Source organism: Manis javanica, chromosome 15 (assembly GCF_040802235.1).
Source record: "Manis javanica isolate MJ-LG chromosome 15, MJ_LKY, whole genome shotgun sequence".
In the NCBI taxonomy this organism is placed as follows: domain Eukaryota; kingdom Metazoa; phylum Chordata; class Mammalia; order Pholidota; family Manidae; genus Manis; species Manis javanica.
The window spans coordinates 70,650,561-70,672,577 of record NC_133170.1 but is presented as its reverse complement, the minus strand read 5'-3'; the positions used below and the strand labels follow the sequence as shown (position 1 = coordinate 70,672,577).

The window sequence follows — 22,017 nt, the reverse complement described above, 5'->3', positions numbered from 1 at the left end:
GGCATGATAGTGGAGTTATAAGACTGTTGCTCCCCACCCAGCCCCAGTGCTCACAGGCCACGTCTGGAATCACCAGGCACGGTGCAGCGGGCGCAGGGTGACGTCATGGCCCTGTGTGCCCCAGCCATGGACTCCTGCATTACTCTGGATGTCAGGTCTTCCCTCCTCATCTGTGAGAAGGGCCCAGGGCTTGGTGGGTGTGCTGGCCCCTGTGCTAAGGGAGGCTGAGGCTCAGAACACACAGGCAGAGTCACAAGCCAGGACCACAGGCCTTCCCTTGCCATCTGCCTTGCCGCCTTGCTGCAGGGCTGGTCCAGGCACCCCCTGTCACCTATGCTGGCCTTGGGGACCCAGCCCTCCATGTTTTTCGATTGCCCCTCTCTTCATTCCTTCCAGTGCTGGGGAGTGGTTCAGCCTTTTGGCCTCTGGTATTTGACAGGATGAGTGACCTTGGACAAGGCAGTTAATCTCCTTAAGCTGGTTTCCTCCTTTCTCAAGTGTTGGGAGCCGGGGCTATGTCCCTTTGTCTGTGTTTTTTGTTCTCTCATCAAGCGCCCAAACGTGGAGCATCCTCTCAGAGTGAGTTGTACATATAATCAGCTCCATGCCTCCCCTTCAGAGACTGTTTGACTTCGACGGCAGGCTCCGTCACTCAAGTGGGGAAAAAAATAATACCTATAGTTTTAGGGCACCTGACAGGAGTCAAGGCGCTGATCTCTGTCCAGAGTTTGAGAGCGGGGGAAGCGCGTGGCAGCCTCTGTGGTTGGGGCTGTTATTTGCACCAGTGGGTGCTGTTGGGACCCAGGTTTGCCTCAGCCACTTGCACCTGCCCCCTCTCCTCCCGCTCCCTGCTTGACCTGCAGCGGAACGTCTGTGTTTTCCGATGTGGGTCTGGCAGACCCCTCCTCCTCTATAGAGCCGGCTGGGATGTGATTCATGCCTCTTGGGCTGAGTGACTGGCCGCACCCACACTAATCTCTGGAGAGGTTTTCTCTGGGGCTTAGGGATGTTGCCATCTGGGGTGAGGGTTGGGGCTGGACCTTGGACCTTGAAGCAGCTGAGGGTGGACCCTAAGGAGCTGGGTTCTTTAATGATGCCTGTGTGTGGCTCTGCCAGGGGACAGGAGACTTCACTTGCAAGGTTTCTGTTGTAGCTGCAGGCTCTGGGCTTTTAGTAGGGATCAGGGTCTCAGATTGAAGTACGTACCTACTGTGTGCTGCTACAAAGTCTTGTCTTCGTGATTACTGCCTTGGTTAAGCATTGTATGTCTCCTCTGTGATGCTCGAGTTGGCGCATCTTGCTCACAGCTGCATCCTGGCTCCAAGTAACAGTGCCTGGCACATAGTAGGAGAGCAGTAAAAATGGCATCAATATGGAGCTAGAGGGTATTATGCTCAGTGAAATAAGCCATGTGGAAAAAGACAAGTATCAAATGATTTCACTCATCTGTGGAGCATAAGAACAAAGAAAAAAACTGAAGGAACAAAACAGCAGCAGACTCACAGAACTCGAGAATGGACTAACAGTTACGAAAGGGAAAGGGACTGGGAGGATGGGTGGGAAGGGAGGGATAAGGGGAAAAAAAGGGGCATTACGATTAGCAGACATAATGTAGGGGGGCACGGGGAGGGCTGTACAGCACAGAGAAGACAAGTAGTGATTCTACAGCATCTTACTATGCTGATGGACAGTGACTGTAATGGGGTATGTTGGGGGGACTTGATGATGGGGGGAGTCTAGTAACCATACTGTTGCTCATGTAATTATAGATTAATGATACAAAAAAAATGGCATCAATAGTTAAACAGTGCCAAGTGCTTTTACATGTATGTTCTTAGCAAATCTTTCAACTTCTTTTGTAAGTAGGTGGGATTATCAACCCATTTGACAGGGGAGGAAATGAGGCTAAGGAAGGTAAGAAACTTGCTCAAGCTCATAAGGCAGGATTTGAACTCAAGTGTGTGCAGTGAACCGCTACCTGAAGCTCTCTTTCCAGTTCAGATGCTCGCCTGCCAGGAGCTGATCTCCCAGTGGCTCGCACTGCCTCCCCCTCTCCTGACCCTGAAGCCAGCAGTTCTCACCTGGATGCACAGGATGGAGGATGCTGATGGGCGAGATGCCCGCCCCGAGTGCAGGGGCCTCAGCGAGGCTCCTGGCAGGCAGGCAGTAACTCCACCCTTTCTCACTCCAGAAAGCAGATCAGAATGCAGGGGAGGCAGGGAGAAGGTGATTCTGTGAGAGCCCCAGATGCACTTTTACAGTGTGCTTAGAGCTTTACAAGATTGTCCCATCTCCAGACGCAACCGTGCCACTTTCTTCTACTCTCTTCTAGCCACGCTACAGAAACTTGTGTTCTTTCAATGCCCTGAGCTCTTCTCTGACTCATGGTCTTCTCTTGGCTGGCTCCCTCTGATCCTTTTGCCATGCAGCTGAAATGTCACCTTCTCCAGGAAGCCTTCCTTGATCACCCAAACCATGTGACCCAATGACAGACCCTGTTCATTTCACTTAATCTTGTCACATGCTGCCATTTTTGTCCTGGTGCACTGGCTTATCCATTCCCTGTCTTTTGCTTTCCCTAACTCTAAGCTTTCTAAACAAGGACCCTGACTTTTGACTTCATTGGCACTACCCCATCACTACATGGGGTCAAGCCATAGTGAGCCAATATATCTTTTGAGTAAATTTGGTAAAGAGTAACTCTCAAAACGTCAGCCAGTGCCAATGTTGGAACCTCACATAGTCTTGGTAGTCAGTGGGTAGCGGCCCCATTTCACAATATGTCTCCCCATTGTGTCACCACACCCTAGGGGAAAATGGGTGTTCTGAACAGGCCCATCTTTTGTGACTCAGTGATTCTAGGAAAGAGGGGTGTCTTAGGTTGGGCTTCCCCGAAGAAGAGGCAGAGCCTGAATCAGGGGTGCAAGGGCAGCCGGCTTATTTGGGTGGTGGTTGCCATTAGGGTGTGTAATGAGAGGTGACCACCGAGAGCAGTGGGGCCCAAGTGCCGGGGCTCTTGGGGTGGCTGCAGAGCATGCCTCTGTATCATCACACCTGCCGAGAGGATTTGGGTGGGGACTGCATCTGCTGCTTCAGGGTAGCTCTTCTGGGGTGGCTGACACGCCCAGGGTCGGGAGTGCTGGCGAGGGCGTGGCTGGGTCCAGCAAGCAGAGGGCGTCTGGGGAAGGTGGACCAGAGCGCATGCTCTGAGGCTGCGGTGAGGGACAGGCTCCCTGTTCCCACCTCTGCCTGAAGTCTGGTGCTTTTTGCAAAGTTGCCACTTTGAATAAAAGGATCTCTGAATCCAGAGAGGTCACTTTCTTGGGTTCGCCTTCTGAGGAGGAATTTTATAGTAAGTAGAGCTCCAGTATACTGAGCACCTACTGTATACACTTTTCATGCCTCTTTGCCTCCTTGTGTTGAGTGAGATGCTGGTCAAAGCCTGGCCCTGCTCTTCCCTGCACATGTGCAGAAGCCCAGTGAATGGTCTGATCTGCAGGCTTCCCCCTTAACCCGGTCTCTAAATCATTAATAATAATAATGTTGATGAGGACAGTAACTGACACGTGGCATCCACAGACATTGTGCTGAGCACTTCACATATGTGATCTCGTCTAATTGTCACATGAACACATGAAGTATATATCCTTGGTTCCATTTTATTGATGAGGAAGCCAAGGCCCAGAGAGATGGAGTGACTTGCCCAAGGTTACACAGCTTGTAGAGGTCAAGGTGGGATCAAACACCCAACTGGCTGACTCTGGAAGTCCACTCTCTGAAGGGTCAGAGAGAGGGACACAAACAGGGCAAGGAGACCTGGAGCTCCTGGTCGTCAGCCTTGTGTGCTAGCCCCAAACACCATGTCCTTGGCGGTCATAATAGCTGGTGATTACACAGTGCAAATGTAGGGTATGGGAGAACTGAGCAGGTGGTGGTCTCCAAATTTAGAAGATTCTATAGTGTTTTCTATAACCTGGCCGGTGAAGTTGCCTTCAGGGAGGGGCTCACAATGATGCAGCAGGGAACTGCTTTTGATGGGGTCGTCCTGTGTATCTTTTAGAGATTACAGTAAAGGACACCGGGAGCGGAGGGTGCAGCCACCCCAGCACACAGGCACACACCTTGTGGATACCACCTCCCCTTGCACCTGGGCTCCTGGCATGTCCTGGGTTCATCGCTGGCGTCGTTCATTTTAGACTTACATCCGGGAGTCAGAGCCTCCTCCTGGACTCCAGGCAGGTAGGTAGTCCAGAGCCTTGGTTTCTGTCCAAGGTAGGGTTCCTGAGAAGCTTGGATGTGTGTGCTGGGGAAGAGATAGGGATGCACTTGCAGGAGTCGGGGATAGAGGCCCGCAGAAGGTGGCAGAGCAGGAGACGTGGTCTCAGCTGTGTTAGCTTTAGTGTGATTCCCCAGCGGTCTCTGGAGCTGCACAGTAAGTCTTACCTTGAGGCAAGGGTAAGCAGCCTTTTGTATCCCTTATAAGTCAGTCATTGGCAATGGAGGCCCTGGTTTGTGGGGGTTTCCAGGGAGAGTTGGGGATCTTGGGTCAGCCTGTTGGAAGACAGCTATCCTGGAAAAGGATGTGCCCAGGAACGGTGAGCAGACCTCTCTGGTAGTAGGTGGGGGCAGGGTCCAGACCAGGAGAGGGGATCTGGTTGTGGGGGAGGGTGCAACAGTGTCTACTGAAGATTCTATGCTGGATTTGTCTCTAATTGGCTGTGTGACATTAGCTAAGCCACTTACCCTCTCTGGGTCCCAATTTTACCTTCTGGGTACCAAGGAGGTTGTATAGAATCACTACTGACCCTATCCCATTCTTGTGTACCTTCAAATGGCTCATTTTCTCATTCAAACATCCATTTGTTTTAGCAGTTTTTTATTATGTACCTACTATGTGCCAGGTACCTTGCTAGGCTCTGGCTCTACAACAGGGAACACAACAGAAAGGGTCTCAGTGCTCTGGGAGCAAGGCAGACAAGTAAACAGGTTTAGAACAATAGGGTAAATATCACAAAGAAGTAGAGAGTTGTGGGAAACAGAGCCTATGTGGCGTGGGTATCGCAATCTGGGAAGGCTTTCTGAAGGAGGAGGCATCTAATCAGGGAGCTGTTGCTGCATTAGTGCATGTGAGTATCCACATCACTCAGAAAAAGAGAAGGTGATTGGCAAATCCCTGCAGGTCTCCTTCCCATCTGAAGGTGGGATTCTTACAGTTTCCAACTCCTCTCATGTCAGAGCAAAATGAGGTCTCCAGAATGGGTAAGTTGGGAGCCAGGAGAAAAGGGAGAGGATTCGGCCAGAGATGAGGTTCTGGGGGTGGCTTGGGGCAGATCACGGAGGGCTATGGTGAGGGGTGTGGCTTTATTTCAGGAGTACCCGGATGCCACTGGGAATTTTAGGTTTGTTTCCTTAGGCATAACTTATGTACAGTAAAGTATACAAACCTTAGGTATAAACTGAATACATGGTTACATGTGTACACAGCATGTAAATGCCACCCATATCAGTTTATAGAACATTCCTAGGTCTCCTGAAAGGTTTCCTGGACCTCTCCTAATCACTAATCCCCAAAGGTCATTGCTTCAGCCACTGCAGGGTAGTTTGCCCATCTCTTGAACTTCATGTAAATACCGTAGTATGATGCTTATTTTGCCATAATGCCTGTGATATTTGGGCATGTTTTTGTGTGTCACGGTAGTCTGGTGGTTTTCCTTTGCTGTTTTCTATCCTATCCTATGAACATGCCACAATTTATTTATCCAGTCTACTACTGCTGGACAGTTAGGTGGCTTCCAGGCTATTATGCATTAAGCTGCTATGAGCACCTGTGTACAGGCCTTTTGTGGACCTGAGCACTCGTTTCTGTTGGGTACACATCCTGCAGTAGAATTGCTGGGTCGTGGGTTAGGTGTAGATCGGCTTTAGTAGGTTCTGCCAAACAGTTTCACAAAGTATGTCGACTAACACCAGTTCCACATCTACATCCTTGTTAGCACTTGGTAATGTCAGTCTCTGTAATGTTGGCCATTATGGTAGTTGTGGAGTAGTATCTCACTGTGATTTTAATTTGTGTTTTCCGGATGACCAATGAAGTTCAGCATCTTTTCATGTGTTCATTGATGTAGAGATTTTTTTTCTGTGTGTGTGTGTACGGTGCCCATTGAAATCTTTTGTCTTTAAAAGCAAATAAACTAACCAGATTTCAGATTGTCTTTTTCTAATTAATTTGGAGTTCTTTATATATTCTGGATAGAGTCCTTTGTGAAGGTTGTATATATATATATAATTATTTCATGTTACAAATTTTATTTATAAATGTTATGTAGGTAAAATACTACAATTTATATATATATATATATTTTATTCCAATCTATGCCTTTCCTTTTCACTATCTTAAGGTGTTATCTGATGAACAGCAGTTTTACTTAAGGGCATTTATCCCGTATTTTCTTCTAGAAGCTTTATTTCTACCTCACTGAGACATTTTTTGTTCTGTAAAATGGGGATAAAATCCCACCTGCCTCAGAGGTTGCTGAATAAAATGAATTTTTGTCTGTGAAGTGTTTTACATTCCATAAATAGAAACCACTTTGTTGTTATTCTTACTATGTAAAAATTAGGGTGAAATGTTTAGATTCGCCTTTTGGAAAGGTCATGCCTGTTGCAGTGTGGGGGAGGCCAGGAGGGATGCTGGTGGGGTCCTTCAGGCCCAGAGGGTGGTGGTCTGGTCTGGGGGGAGGAGGATGGCCCCAGGGAGTAGACGGAGAGAAGTGCAGGATGTGGAGAGATGTCAGTCGGATGTGGAGAGAGATGCAAGTTGCAGATTGAATAGAATTGGATGCCGGGTGTGATCTTGTAGAATTCTTCAGAGCACTTGCTGTTTTCAAAAATACTAACTCATGAATCCCTGGACGAGACCATCTTGCCAGGCCTTTCTAGCGTTTTTCCCAATCCAGTCAGGCTTGAATGGTTGTTTTCAGATGATGCTTGCCTCAAGGTCTGTTCGGCCGCTAACACAGGATTCCCATAGCTGAGAGAACCTGCTTTATAGAGTCCTTGGGCCAAAGCAATTTCTACATCATATAAATAAGTGTACATTTGTATATGCCTTATAAATATGTCATAAAATATGCAGTACATATAAGTATATAAAATATATAATACAATAATGTATAATACATATAGTAGTTATATGATTATGTTGTGAATCAGGAGCTCCAAGTGCTACTTGTAGCTCTGACTGGCTTGTGTCCTGCCTCTGGGATAGGAAAAATCCCCCCCACCGGCCCACGTGCACCTGGGATTACCTCTTTCCCATTGTCCTGCCTTAAAAACCAAGCAGAGCTTGTGTCATTTCTGCACTCAACATTTGTCATGGAGGTTCTGTGATTTAATTATCCAGGAAGAAAACCACTTAGGAGTTTCTTCCCATCACCCCAAGGGAGTGCTTCTGTTTGGTTGTCACCTTGACCTGAGGGACGGGGCTGCCCCTGGTTACCATTAATAACTGCTGAGCAGGGGCAGAGATGCCCAGCACCCACAAGGGCTTCTGGTTGGGCTCTCCCAGCAGCAGGCCCTGAGAGAAGGATTGAGCATGCGTGGTTCTTTAGGGATGTGACCCCAGGAAGCACTGTTGGGCGAGTGTGGAGGTGACACAAGGAAAGCAAGGAGTTAGCACTGGGTGTGTTGTCACGACAGTGCAGAATATCTAAGTCAGACTTTTCCCCCAGGGAGGGAGGGAGTTGGGGTATTGATACACCCCTGCCCTCTGTCTTTGGCGGAGGGCTGCCCTGGGGACATTGACTCACTGATGTCTCTGGCATGTGCTGCCTGCTAACCGAGTGTGCTTCCCCAGCCGGAAATCAAGCCCTCCGCAGAGAATCATAGGCATCTTCAGTAGGCAGCCTTCTGCCCCCAGGGTGAGTACTGAGGATGCCGGGTGGGACACTGAAAGTGTCTCCTTGGAAAAGACTTGGATGCTATGACAGTCATATATTCAGAAATTCAGTCTGTTTCACTTTGTGCTTTCACTTACTTAGCACCTTTTTTAAAAACTTATTTTTAAATTGAGGTACATGCAATAAAATGCACCAAGCTTAGTATACAGCTTGATGAGTTTTGACACATGTGTATACACTCATGTAACCGTCACCCAGATGAAGATAGCAAACGTTTTGGAAGAGACTAACACCTCAAATTAAGCGTAACATATGTGATACATTTAAAGTAAGGCTCTAGAGCATGTCATGTATTTCAGCTGTCTTCGTTGCGTTTCGCAACAAGTTAAATGAAAACCTGAGAACCATGGGTTTGTAGGTTTGGGAAAGACTTTAAAATATTATTTAGCTGCCCGCTGTAGTGGTTTTTCTAAAGTTTTTTTTTCTTTTGTGGATTTATTTACTAATTAATTTATTGATTCATTTTTGCAAACATTATTTATATACCAGGTATCTGCCAGGCATTTTAAATGGGAGCTTGAGAGGAAGCCCAAGATGTTAGACATCAGAAAACAGTGACCCTGTTCTGGTTAAGAGGGATGTGGTCTTTGTCATCTTTGCCCTTTTCCTTCCCTGCAGCATGGCCGCTGAGGTGGGCTCAAGGATCCCAGAGTAGGCCAGCGTTTGTGTACCATTGATTCTAATTCAGCAGCGGTTGCCCTTGGTGACTCTCCTCCCAGGGGAAGCTGTTCAGAGCAGCCTTCATTCACAGGCGGGCGGATGAGCAGGCGTGCTTGTGTGGGCTGAACGTGGTCACTGCAGGAGTCTGACGCTGGCCTGTCCTAGACAGTGGAGCGCCTCCCTGTGGTCCAGTGAAACTGATGGGGCCTGGTGGTGGGGCAGGCAGGTGGGCTTCCAGCTGTGCGCTGTACAGTTCTTTGGTTCGTCCTCCAGAAGCCACTGACCCATGGCCACCCGAAAGCTTGCCAGAGTCAGTGTCATTCCTCTGATGTCATGACTGCTTAGTGTCATGAAACTCATGGTCCCCCCATTTACTCAGTATCTTAGAAAAGTGGGGAGCAGGGCCAGAAGAATATTCCTTCCTTTATTTATTCACTCAACAATTACTTATTTATATATTCAACAATTATGTATTTGCCAAGCCACTGTGCTAGCTGCTGGGGACTCAGGGTGCCCTCTGGGGCTTGCTGCTGAATGAGAAAGACTGATGAGATGTAAAGGATCACTCAGTATTAAATATTGCTGTGTAGCGATGATGAGTCCCACCACGTGTCTTGTGCTCCTCTGTGGACGTGGAAAAGGGATCTCGTACTAGGTTGGAGGGGCACAGAGATGTCTGTGTTTCTTAAATAAGACTGTCAATTCCCTGAATGTGGGAGATTTTTCTGGTTCATCTTTGTGCACATGGCAGGTGCCCAATGAGCATGTATCAGAGGAACAAGGGAGACTTTTATTGAGCACCTACTGTGGACTCAATACTCTTTATGCTATAATATTGAAAAGCCAAAAAGACTGAGTTTTACAAGCTGGAGGAGATGCCAGCGGATGCAGTTGGAGCTCGAGAGCTTTTGTGCCGTCTGTGCACATATTGCCAGAGTTCCACAACTGAGGCTGTTGTCCTGTGTCTCTCTAGACCTGATGAAATTCAGCCCGCAGAGACGAGTTTCGCCTTCCTGGCGGCTTCTGCCACAGAAGTTTACAGACAGCCTCATTTGCCATGAGACGTGATGCCATTGGCTTTCTCAGGTTGTCACAGCGCCCCAGCCAGGGCCTGCCAGCTCTGATAAGTGCGCTGGAGTGTCCAGGGGATGGAGGGCGCCTGTGGGTTCTGCCAGGGAATTTCCTCTGTCCTTTGAATCCTGTTACTGTCCTGTGTCTCATGTCCAGGCTACTTATGTCTCCCAGAGCAGGGTTTACAGGGGTCATGGGGGCTGCCTGTAAAGGTGAACAGTCCTGATTTTGGGCAGGACCCTGGGTGTGTTGGAACCCTGCCTGAGGTCATTGCAGATGGAACTCTCCTCTTCTCTGATTCTCCAGTTCTCCGTATCTGTTTCTCCGTTCTGCCTCTAACCGTGTCTAGACAGTGTTCTCCGGTTTGGGGAGAAAGAATCTGTTAGCACCATTGAGCGTGTTAGGAAGAGAAAATATCAAAATCTGTCTTCCCTTCTTTCCTGCAGGCTGCTGAGTGAGTCAGAGCCGGGGGCGCAGTATGGGGCCCCCAGAAGGGAAGCAGGAGGCTTGTGTTTAACTAAAATACCTTCTACTTTTAGTTCACCTAGAGGGGGGCAGGCTGGGGGACATTTTTCAGGGAAAGGGAACATACTGGCATGGAGGGTGGGGAAGGATCAAGAACAGCAGCTTGTCTGGCACTTTTTAGATCAGAAAGGAGTACAACGTAATTTTTAAAAAGACCGAGTTGAATGGGTCGAGGACTTGAAATCAAGTGTCAGCTGTGTGATGTAGGCAAGTTGGGTGACCTCTCTGTGCTCTTCCCCTTCCTCTCCATAATGGAGACAGGGTTAATCCCTGCCTCTTGGGGTTGGAGGATTAATGAGAGGAGGCTCCGTGCCTTGAGAGAGCAGAGCTCATAGCTAGATGACCAAGGGGCTGGTGCCTGAGCCCCTGCACAGTGGGGTCTGATAACCCTCATGCCCACTGCACAGGGCTGTGAGGAGGAGGTGATTGATCAGCTATAGGAAGCCCTTGCTTACCTTGAGGCCTCACTCGTGGGAGGCCCTCACCATTAGCCTTTGCTCTTCTTATGGAGACTCTGAAGGCAGCCAACACAATACTGTTGTTCAACAGAAAAGAACCAAAGGCTGACAAATCACAGCAGTGGGTGGCATACAAAGTGAAGATTTTTTAAAATGGCATCTGGAAGGGTGGGGGAGGGGAAAGTAAGGGACAGCCCGTGGGGTAGGGAGCTGAAGCCCAGGTTCTGGGGCTACTAACCAAGTCTGTGGCCCCGGGGACTCCAGCGTTGGGTAGCTGTGTGAGCCGGGGCTGGTCACTTAGCCTGTCTGTGCCTGGCGCCCCACACAGGATTATCGGGAGGATCGGCTGGGATGCCTGATGTGGGCAGGCTCTGACCTGGGAAAGACTTGGAGTAACAGCAGTGAAGGGATCGCAGGCAGGGTGCACTCGCCGTGCCTGGGACTGGGAGTGGTGGTGTGTGTTTGGAGTTCGATGTGGGTTCGAATCCTGACCTTTTTTGTCTCTTACTCTTGAGGGACTCCAGGCCACTTCCTTGGTCTCTCTGAGCTGGTTTCCTTATCTGTATAGCAAAGATAATCATTTTCTACCTGAGGTGCTGCCTTTGGTCTTAACTGAGTCAGGCGAGCGCTAGAGAACGTTGGCACCCTTTCCCCCCACCCTTGGAACTGGAGCAAACCTCAGAAAAGCTTATCTTCTGCCCCTGCCGGGAGCTCAGAGAGACGGAGACACTCTCCTAGGCTTGGTCGGTAAGGGCAGTGGAGAGTTGCTGTCCAGAAATAGTCTGTCACTCAGTCCCCTATCCTCTTTGCTTCCATCCTTAAATTTACCTTCTTCTTTTTTTTTTTAAATTTACCTTCTTTTTTTAAGGTGGTTGCTTCTCCATTTGGTATGTTCCTGATCCCCATGGATCCTCAACTGTAACCATGGTGATGCACGTTGAAGTTGGCTCCATAACTTCCTTGGCTAGAGTGCCCGGCCTGGGTGAAATCGCCAAATAGGAGACCCTGCAGCGGACCTACTTCTGCCAGGCCAGTGCTGCCCCCTCTGCAGCGCTGCTCCTGGAAGGGAAGAGCCCCCTCAGGAGCAGCCCAGCCTGCCTCCTCCCTCTGCCACGGCTCGCCCCCAAACCCTTCTCCACAGGCAAGGCCCAGGACCTGAAACCCCCCGCCACGTCCCTGCAGCCCAGCCCGTCCAGGCTGTCTTCTCCTCGTGGCCTCTCCCAGGATGCAGAGGCCAAGCATCTGGGCGAGAGGATGCCCAGCCTGGTGGGGCAGGAGGCGGGGAGCAGGGAGGGCCTGAGGAGAGGCTCATCTCTGTTCAGCAAGGCTGCGATTCTACAGCCAGGCCCCAAGGCCGTGACTCTTGGAAACTGCCAAAGCCCGCCCCACTCTGGGGAAGGAGAGCGGTGAGGGGGCTCAGGAGGCTGGCACAGGGGAGTCTCAGGAGTCCTCTCTGGGCTCCTGGCCTGAGGTGGCCCCCAAGCCAGCCCTGCCCTCCAGAAAGCCTGGGGGGACCCTTCCCCAACCAGCCTCCCTGTCACAGGACACAAGGCCAGCTGCCACTCCAGAGGAGACAGGCCCAAGTGAGCCTCTGTCAGAAGCCAGCAGCATGGAGGGCTCCAGGGGCCCCACTCCGGAGCCTAGGCCTCACCTGAAGAGAAGGCCTGTGTTGGCTGTTTTCACTGAATCCATTTAGGCTCAGAAGCCAAGCCCCGGCGGAGTGGCCGCTGTGGGGAAAGTGCCCCCGACCCCTCCGGAGAAGATGTGGGTGAGGAGGCCCAGGCCTCTGTCCATGGACCTCATGGCCCCGTTCGAGGACAGAGTTGCTGTGCTGAGCAAGGTGGCCGACGAGGCTGCAGGTTTCACCGCCCAGTGGTGGGTCCCAGGGAGGTCCGACCCAGAACCCAAAGCCGGTGTGGAGTGTTTGGTCAAAGCAGGGGCTCCCCTTCATGACACAGTCCAGACTTTCTGGAGGTGGCCAAGAAGATCCGAGAGTGGAAAATGCTTGTTAAGCAGATGCAGACGGGGAGCCTCAGGACTGCTGGGGGCTCAGCCACGGACAGTCCCATGGAAGACCAGAATCCTGGGGATGGGAAAGCCAACCTGGTTGGGGAGCCCGAGAAGGTGCCCAAGTCCCCTTCTCCCAGGCCTGGCAATGACCAAGAATTTGCTGAGGTCAAGAGCAGAGCGGCTGATGGAGAAATCCGGCTGGAGGGAGGATGGACCCCCAGGGGCAGCATCAAGCAGCGCCTCAACCTCTTTGGGGAGGAGAGCACCATGGGAGCAGGGTCTGAATCCCCACTGGCTGCCTCCGAGTCCCCGTCAGCTGCGCCAGGGCCAGAGAAAGCAGGTGTGAGCGTCCAGGAGCGGATCAAAGGCTGGGCTGCTGAGAGCTCTGAGGCAAAGCTGGGCACCAGGAGGAAGGCATTCCAGGCACGGCTGTTGTCAGCGGATTTGACCAAACTGTAAGTGGGCACGTCCCATGGGCTTCAGCCAGACCTGGAGCTACCACAGACTGCCCACAGAGGCGCCATTGCTGGTCACCTTACCAGCCCTCTCCCAGTTTACCTACAGCCCTGAGAGGAAGTAGCATTAGCTCCCCTCTGGTACAGTGTGTGCCAGCATTGGGGCCAGGAGCTCAATTCCCTGTCCCTTCTTTGCACCTTACAGAGTGGGAGGTATTATGCCCATTTCACAGCTGCAGGTAGGAAAGGTGAAGTACCATTGAGAAGTCAGGAGCCTGATGTAATTCCTGCTCAGCCTGTCTCCATAGCTATGCTTTCCTTCCCTGAAGTCTGAGGACACGTAACATATGGCCCACACCTCCAAGAGTGGCCAGCAAAATAAAGCAGGTGGGTCAAGATAACCTGGGCACATTGCTTCCCCTCTTGAGCCTCTGTTTTTTCATCTGTAAAATGGAAATGACACTAAGACCTCCCTTAAAGGATTAAGGCAAAGACTCCGAGAGAGAATGCTGGAAATCTCTCTGCCATGGGAAGCCCTCAGTACCCGTAACTCCACGTGGTATTATTAATCCTGTAGGCTAATGATGATTTCCTAAGGTTGCCAGGCTTCTGACATTTCTTGCACCTTCGCTTTCCTGTGAGTGTTGAGTGGCTTCTTAGCTACAACAGGGCGATGCCCCGGAGTGTGTCCACCAGCACATTAATGACATGCATGCCACTGACATACTTGGTCCAGGATGGAGCTCCCAGGGGGCAGGACCTCTGGGCAGACTGCCCTCCCAGCCATGGGAACCAGGGCAGCCAGCTGAACCGGAGTGACACCAGTGACCCTTAGCATTTAGAATCACCTGGAAAGAAGACCAGTGTTTGGCCTGTATCAATATTGACATCATCAAAGCAACGCTGCCCAATTTCCTTTGAGAAAAGACATGTTTGTTCCAGTCACCAAACCGAGAAGGGTCAGGTGGGGACAGCCTACCTGAGACACAGCATCATGGGAATAGCCGGAGCCCCAGGCTTTGGTGTTAAATACTGTTTATAAATGTAATTGTCAGGTATGTATTATTTTCTGTGCACAGGACATGGCTTTCCTATGTACGAATGCCTGCTTAATTAAATTAAAATTTAGGTTAAAAATTAGTAGAAACTCCCTCAATTTTCCTTGTTAAGGTCTCTGCTCCCTTCCCCAACCTGACTGGTCACCTAGCAGCAGGGTGGTGGACCCCCTCCACCAAGCGGATCCATTTCTCTATGGACAATTATTGGCATGATGTTATGATTACTACTGGCCTTCTCTGCCTACAGACCGTGTACTCAAGAACTTGCAAGGACCCCCTATTATGGCATCAAGTCATTCCTAAATCATCTATTTTGTAGGACCTTCTACTAATCACCACCCTACTCCCTGATAATTCTCTCCTGTTACTTCCAGGTTCTTATCACCTATTTCCAAAGAGTCAATTTTGTCACCCGCGCAACCCTGCCTCCACACCTTTGCTCCCACCGTCTCCCCTGCCTGGGGTTCCCTGCCTGCTCCATTTTTAGTGACTGTTCTTCCTTACCATTTGGAGGGGGCTGCGAAAATCAGAACCTTCATCCTGGACTTGCGAATAGATTAAGGAGGTAGCCATTGCACCCTGTTGTCCACAGAGGCCACAGACCCCAATCTGCTGTGATTTAACTATTCCGCTGGAGGTGATTTATTCAGTAAATAACCAATTGTGATTGAATCTTCCTGGCTTGGTGAGCTCTTTCATCTAAAGGCATCTGCAGGTGAGACCCAAATCAGGCCCATGGGGCCCAACTTAGCCTTTAGACAATGTGGCTACGCGCCGGAAAGGGCCACCCTCAGCTCTGTACAGCCCCAGATAAGGCTTTCGTCTCCTGGGAGGACAGAAGATCGGGTTTTCTCTGGGAGCTGGGAACACTCACCAATGTAATCGTTGGACTTGCCGATGTCATAGTCCCAGACTGAGATGTCCAAGGACTTCTTAGCCAGGTCACTGTGTTTGATATCGTAGAAAAACTGGATGCAGCAGGTGAAGACATGTGAATGAGAGGGTGCTCTGGACCCCCGGCATCGGGGACTGAGGCTGAGCCCTAGGGGCTTGCGGGCGGAAGGGTGCGAGAGGGCCTTCCCACTCTGCGCCTGGCAACCTCCGTTCAGCAAACACTCTATTATAAAGACCCCACAGCCTGTCATTCTCTCTTCAAGGACTCTCTGATGCTGGGGAGGCTGCCAGGGTTTTTCTAAGAGAACTGGTCCTGGTCAAGTTTGCTTAAAGGCAAATGGCCATGAACTCGGTCTTTCCATTCCAGTAGCTTCTGAAGTGGGTCTACCCCTCTCCCCATCATTTACAGATTAAGGCTAATTGAGGGGACTGAGACTGATTTGAGGGTTAAGTGCTTATGTTTCCAGACAATCTGATTTCTTACATAACTCTTCTGCTTAATTATAAAATTCATTCATGCTCATCATTAAAACAAATAAGAAAAAAACCCCAAAACTTGTAATTTAACTATAAGAAAACCACTGTCAACCTTCTCCATGTGTGACCACATTGATATTTTTTAATTTTAATATGAATATTAATTTGAACATTATTTGAAATATTTGATTATGTGAAATAAAATATGAATATACCTTTTTATGGCTATCTTTTCCATTTTATAACATAGTAAAAACCAACTTAACATGTTAGCAAGTATTTTTCTATTATCACCATTTTAATGGCTTCATTTAATAGCTGTGTGGCTATACCATAACCTACTGCCCAACAGTTGAGTATTTAGGTTGTTTCCCATTTTCCACTGTTATAATGATATGATAAAAGGCATCCTTTCAGGTAAATCATTGTGCAAGTCCATGGTGATGTTTTCAGGATAAATTTCAAGCAGTGTTCTTCTGAGTTTGTTAAATTTTAAGAGGGGGAACAGTGGGTGTAAACTGTGGTGCCGTTTGTGTGTCATAAGGAAGCTGGCCACACATTTATTTGCTTTGTGTATACATAAATCCTGGAAATAGACAATATTCTGGCTTCAGAAGGGAAGAAGGCTGGGGAGGGTGGAGCGTTTTGACTTCGGTACTTTTGGAATTTTCAAGTATGTGGCTGTATCGCCTGTTCCCAAAACAAATGGAATTCAAATTTTAAAAATGTAGAGTTTTTGACAAACTTCCCTTCAGGAGTTGAATCAGTTTGCTCTCTCACCCACAGTGTGTTCATTTCCTCACCAGCATTGGCTACCACAATTTTACAATATTTGTGTGCCAGTCTGTAATGAGATATGGTGTATGGTTTTGATTCATATTTTTGCTATTACTCATGAGTTTATTAGCTATTTGGATTTCTTATTTTGTGACTTGTTCAGATTCCAGGAGAGGGGGAGGCAGGACAGTAGTAATTGGTTCCTTACTCAAAGTTCATGAGTCAGAGTTGGGAAATCGGGGTCCAGATGAAAGAGGGACCCAGAAACAGGACAGGCAGACCTACTAGCCAGTGACTGTTCTGGGCTCAGTTTACACAGAACATTCCCCCTATATGCACATATGGGTGCATGCCCTTTGAAAATGAAACACTACAAAGCTGACTGTATTGTAGCTTTCCTTTCCTACTGTACAACATTTGGTAAAAACCAGTGCTAGCTGACTCTGCCCAAACATTCACCAGATATTTCTGGATCCTTACTAGCTGACAGGTTTGTTCAAATAATTGAAATCCATGGTCAGCACAAGATGGAAGGCTGCAAAAACCCTATAAGCATAGAGGGAGCAGATCTTCAGGGGTTAACGCTTACACTGACTCTTAAGGGATAACTAGGAGTTTGCCAGAGAGGAAAAGAGAGGGGAAAGTCCAGGGAAGGGGAGAAGCAGGGGCAGAGGTTAGAGATGTGCCAGGCACCTGCGTGGAGTTTAGTGTGACTGGAGCGCGACATGGGACAGGGGTGGGTTATGAGTCTGAAAGGGCCTGATTGTCATGCTAAGAAGTCAGGGAGCCATTGTTGGGTTGGACCAAAGGGTGAGAAATTCAGATTTGTGTTTTAGAAAGCTCACACTTATGTGGAGGATGGACCAAACCCAGGAAGGGAGTCAACAGTCTACTGCAACTGTCTAGTCATGAAATGCCTGACGAGTAACAGTGAGAACAGAGGAAGGAGTCCACTCAGTGGGTATCTAGGTAGTGGCTTTAGCAAGACTCCCTGCACTGGATGGACCTGCGGAGTGGGAGACAGGGAGAGGGCTGTGACCACTGGGTAGATCGTGCCCCATGTATTTCCTCAGATTTCTGTATTATTGACTATTAGAACTGGTAATGATATTGGAAATGACTTAATTCAATCTCTCTCCAAATGCATAGATTATGACATTCTTAAACTATGGTGTTTTGTTTTAGGCTTGATACCCTCTGGTGACAAGGAACTCATTACCTGTCCTTTAGCTAATTCAACCTGACCTGTGAGAGAAAGCTCTTTCTGATATGCTTCACAGCATTCTAGCAGGAAATTCGTCCCTCTCTCACGTAAAGGAAATACCCCAGAGCACGACACAAATGGGGCAGTCTTACCTCATTAAACTTGGGATTCAAGGTTTTCTTCTTAATTTGAGTCTTGTGTTTGTCTTTCTTTCCCATGTCTGGTTTCAGCCACCTGAGAGAAACAGGAAAGGCTATTACGGATGAAGTTAAATGAATAAGAGCAGCTCCTTGATGACCCCCATGTGAGCATGATGACTGGCACATAATAGGTGCTAATAAAACAATTCTGGCCAAATAAATAAAATGGGCTAAAAACTCTTAAGAGTTGGAACATTTGGGATCTGAGTCAAACTGCCTCTAGCTGTGTGACTTTGAACAACATGAGTGTAACTTTGGCGTGCCTCACTCTTCCAATCTGCAAAGAGGGCAAACATTTCTTCCTCATCCACAGAACTGCTTTTGAGGATAATTTTAAGGAAGGGGCCCAACAGGGGAATTGGAAGGTACCAAGTCCTGAGAAAAGAGAAAACGCAATTTTGACTTTCAAAATCTTTATTTGATCTTAAACTGATTAATGGTTTCCTGTTTCCTTCTCCACCACATCCGCCAGGGCAGCTCTTAGGTTGGCAACCACAATAACTCTTCTTCTGGAGATACTGGGTGGGTGGGAGAAGGCGTGGTGGGGAGAATTATTTAAGAAAAACCATTTGCACGTGGCTGGGATTTGATGCAGTGCAGGACAGCAGCCCATGAGCTGATTTCTCCAGTGGACCGTATGAGAAAACAAAACCAAATTGCTCCTAGAAATCACACTCATCCCTGACGTGTGTGTTCTTCTGTCCACTAACTCCTCATTCAAAGAAAATCTGAAGCAAAGCCCTGACTGGCCTGATTTTTAGCCATGATCTTAAGAGAAGCATTGCTTTCTCTTAGCAGTGGTAGTGGAGGGAGGGAGTATCTCACAGGCTGCAGAGAAGATTACTAACACTCTTTGCCATGAGTAAGCATAGTGATGGTAGTTATTTATAACCATAATGGCAGTATTTATTGAGCACTTACTGTGCATGAGACTCCATGACATAGCACCTCCCAGATCTCCAACTGCAGGGGTGAAATTGACTGACAGGCTGCCGGGCTCTGAATGCACCACTATGTTCTTACCTGGCCATGCTCCCCATGGGCCGCTCTCAGCCATCCTGAGCCAGCAGAGACAGTGTGCAGCACAATTTCTGGGACACGCATGGCTCCTTTGACGCTCTATTTCATCCTCAAGGATTCCCCAACGCCCCGCCTGCAACTTCCTCAGAACTGCACCACAACCTAAGACCCCTGCGCCCTAACCGCCCTCCCTCCCGCTCTCCTCCAGGGGGGTCAGACCTGCTCCAAGGCCTGCTGTCCCTGCGGTTCTCCTCAGGCTCCCTTCCGATTTTGCTTCACAGGCATTCTCCCCAACAAAGCTTTTGTATATCTCATCTAGTCATTGTGTGTGATTGGGACTAATGACCAATCTTACTCATCCCACTTTACAGATGAGGACACTGAGGCCCAGTGATGTTAAGGCACAAACCCAAGGTCACACAGCTAGAGAATACTGATGACAGTTGGATTTGGGATCCAAACCTAAGCACAATTCTAATTGTTTTTTATATGATGGCTCATGTGAGCCTTATGCCCATTTTTGGAAATGAGTGGAACTATGGTTGCAGTTTTACCAATGAGGAATCTAAGGCTCAGAGGGGTTAAATAACTTGCTTATAGTGATACAGCTGGAAGGTGGAAGAGATGGATGTTGGGCTCCGGGTCTGCTTCAGTGGCGGCCACAAAAATGTGCCTGGTGGGCCTCCAGCTACAGGAGCAGAGCCGACCAAGGCCCCAGCCGCTGTGGGTGGGAATCCATGCCATGCTGGTACCAAGGCCATGCTCCCAGCTGATGACTGGATGTGGCAGGCCTACTATGGCAGGCCCACTCCTAGGAGACATGGGACCTGTCTGATGGCCACTTTTGGCCAGAGGACTCCCTGATGGCTTTGCTGACCTTGTGTCCAGGGTGCTTCCACCCCCACCCCTCAGGGCCAGACTTGGGTTGTGGTCTCTCAGCTCCCCCACTTCCCCAGCTCTCTCCCTACTTTCCCTCACACAGGCATTTCCCCAATAAAACCCTTGTCTCTTTAAAATCTTCTCACAGGCTCCAGAATAATACAAAACAAAGTCTTTCTTATTCACCTTGATGAGATTACTGGAATAACCCCAAGGTCTAAGGCCTTTGCACATCTCCAGGCTGAATCTGGAAACAGCTGCCTGGGTGGTGGGGCTCTGGACTGTTGAATGGGGTGTACTGCTGATTTCATCACATACTCACCACAGATCCACACTATGATGATCGGCCTTCCTTGGGCAAGAAGAAGGGGTTAAGATCCACATACCTTCCTACGAGACTGTCAACACAGCTAATATTCCAGAACAATGTGATGCTATAAACTAGCATGAATTGACTGTTTCAGTACTAGAAAATTATATTGCACACTCCAGAATATTACATGACTTTTCACCTGCACGCACATCAGGAATAGGAAAGGGAGGCATCCTGTGGGTGCTGACGGGGGCTACACAGATGCCTCCTATGAGAAGCTTCTGCAAAGGACTGGGTGTGCCACATACACAGTGATCTCTGTAAATACCACAGATACGCCAAGCTTGTTACGTAGCACCAGCCTCTCAGGTTAGCTCAACACTAAGGCCAAGCGGGAGGGAAAGCCCCCCCCGCCCTGCCTTTCACCCTGACAAACCCACGTGGCTGCTGCCAGACTCCAGCAGGCTCTGCTGGACAGCAAACTGCATTATCTCCGATTCTCCATCTTGCAACTGCACGTTTCTGCCATTGTCTTGAAGGTGGTAAGATTCGGGAATTTCAAACACAGACTGACCTACCTCCAAGTCTGTGACGGGGGAAGCTGAGACCCAGACGGTGGCAGTTCAGTTACTCAAGTCAGTAAAGTAATTTCCACTTCAAATACAGCATTTAAAATTTATAAAAACATTTTAAGTTAAAAAAAATGATTAATGAATAGTCTAAATTCACAATTTAGACTGGAAAAAGAAGAACAAATGAAGCCCAAAGTCAGCAGAAGGAGGGACAAAATAAAGATTAGAGAAGAAATAACTAAAATTGAGAAGAATAAAACAATAGAAAAATTAATGAAACTAAGAGCTGGTTCTTTGAGAAAATAAACAAAATAGACAAATCCCTAGCCAAAGAAAAAAAGAGAATCTACACACACACATATACAGAATCAGAAATGAGAAAGGAAAAATCATGACGGACACCACAGAAATATAAGGAATAATTAGAGAATACTATGAAAACTATATGCTAACAAACTGGATAACCTAGAAGAAATGGACAACTTTCTAGAAAAATACAACCTTCCAAGACTGACCCAGGAAGAAGCAGAAAATCTAAACAGACTAATTACCAGCAATGAAATTGAATCGGTAATCAAAAAACTACCCAAGAAGAAAACTCCCAGACCAGACGGATTCGCCGGTGTATTTTATCAGACATTTAAAGACACAATGCCCATCCTCCTTAAAGTTTTCCAAAAAATAGGAGGGAATACTTCCAAATTCATTCTATGAAGCCAGCATCACTCTAATACCAAAACCAAGCAAAGACTCCACAAAAAAAGAAAACTACAGACCAATATACCTGATGAACATAGATGCAAAAATACTCAACAAAATATTAGCAAACTGAATTCAAAAATACGTCAAGAGGATCATACCCCATGATCAAGTGGGATTCATTCCAGGGATGCAAGGATGGTACAACATTCAAAAATCCATCAACATCATCCACCACATCAACAAAAAGAAGGACAAACACCACATGATCATCTCCATAGATACTGAAAAAGCATTCGACAAAATTCAACATCCATTCATGATAAAAACTCTCAACAAAATGGGTATAGAGGGCAAGTACCTCAACATAATAAAGGCCATATATGATAAACCCACAGCCAATGTCATACTTAACAGTGAGAAGCTGAAAGCTTTTCCTCTAAGATTGGGTATAATACAAGGATGCCCACTCCCCACTTTCATGCAGCATAGTTCTGGAGGTCCTAGCCACGGCAATCAGACAACACAAAGAAATACAAGGCATCCAAATGGCAAGGAAGAAGTTAAAACTGCCACTATTTGTAGATGACATGATATTGTACATAAAAAACCCTAAAGACTCCACTCCAAAACTACTACAACTAATATCAGAATTCAGCAAAGTTGCAGGATACAAAATTAATACACAGAAATCTGTTGCATTCCTATACATTAACGATGAACTAGCAGAAAGAGAAATCAGGAAAACAATTCTGTTCACAATTGCATCAAAAAGAATAAAATACCT

At 48.1% G+C, this 22,017-nt stretch overlaps 1 long non-coding RNA gene across 2 annotated transcripts in view; it reads left to right on the top strand.

Moving 5' to 3' along the window:
• The window catches only part of LOC140846431 (uncharacterized), a 41,279-nt gene extending 25,494 nt beyond the window's left edge, over positions 1-15,785 (top strand). For both annotated transcript variants that reach the window (XR_012125516.1, XR_012125515.1), the window contains exon 3: positions 11,541-15,785. This is a non-coding gene — a long non-coding RNA (uncharacterized lncRNA). The remainder of the gene's footprint in view (positions 1-11,540) is intronic.
• The last annotated feature ends 6,232 nt before the right edge of the window (positions 15,786-22,017 follow it).